This window comes from Sinocyclocheilus anshuiensis, unplaced genomic scaffold, assembly GCF_001515605.1.
Source record: "Sinocyclocheilus anshuiensis isolate Anshui unplaced genomic scaffold, SAMN03320099.WGS_v1.1 scaffold1095, whole genome shotgun sequence".
Taxonomy (NCBI): domain Eukaryota; kingdom Metazoa; phylum Chordata; class Actinopteri; order Cypriniformes; family Cyprinidae; genus Sinocyclocheilus; species Sinocyclocheilus anshuiensis.
The window spans coordinates 36,196-37,147 of NW_015544226.1; positions in this window are offsets into that span (position 1 = coordinate 36,196).

Sequence of the window (952 nt, forward strand, 5' to 3'; positions counted from 1 at the left end):
AATGGCTGCAATATAACAAAGAGTGAAAAATTGAAGGGGGTCTGAATACTTTCCGTACCCACTGTATATATATTATTTCATTTCCATTTTGTATGTTGAAGTACTGAAATAACTCAAATTAAATAAAAGTAAAACTTAATAAAAACCTATATAGACATAATAAAAAAACTAATAAAATATAAAATATATAAAAAATAATAAAATAATCTAATGACAGATTATCTTTTGTATACAGATGAATAAAATGGGTGATCAAATGATCTAGATATTATGCATACTGTTAATTCATTGCAAGTGGCAGATATCTGTAGTTATCTCAGATATGTCTGCATGTGTGAACACCAGACTATGAGGGGCCGTATAGGCCATAATTATTGAAAAGCCTCTTACAAACACTAGTGAAACAAAAAACATTGATAAACCTTAGTGAAATTCATTCATACGCATAGCTGAAAAACCTCTTACATACACTAGTGAAAACATTGATAAACCTTAGTGAAATACATTCATATGCATAACTGAAAAACCTCTTACATACACTAGTGAAAACATTGATAAACCTTTTAATTTTCATAAGTTTTCCATTAACCCTAAAACGCAACGCAATGCAATGCAAAATTAAAAATACCGCCATATACACTGTATTCATGAAATTGTAATGTGAAAGTTAAATAAGCTAACACTGACCGTTGCCTGGTCTTTAATTGCTAGAGGAAAAAAAATCCCATATAGCCTATTTAACAATGGGATTCAAATTTTAAATGGTAACTAGGCTTGCTGCGATAGACGGTGTTGACGGTAGGTGTTAAGCCGCAACACCGGTTACGTCACTTTCCCACCGCGGCACCGACCCCCACCGTCGTTTTGATTGTTTTTATAGTAATAAAAATCATTTAGTTCAGTAAAAGAACAGACACTACAATTAAAAACTGAACGCGGCTGCTCAATGCAG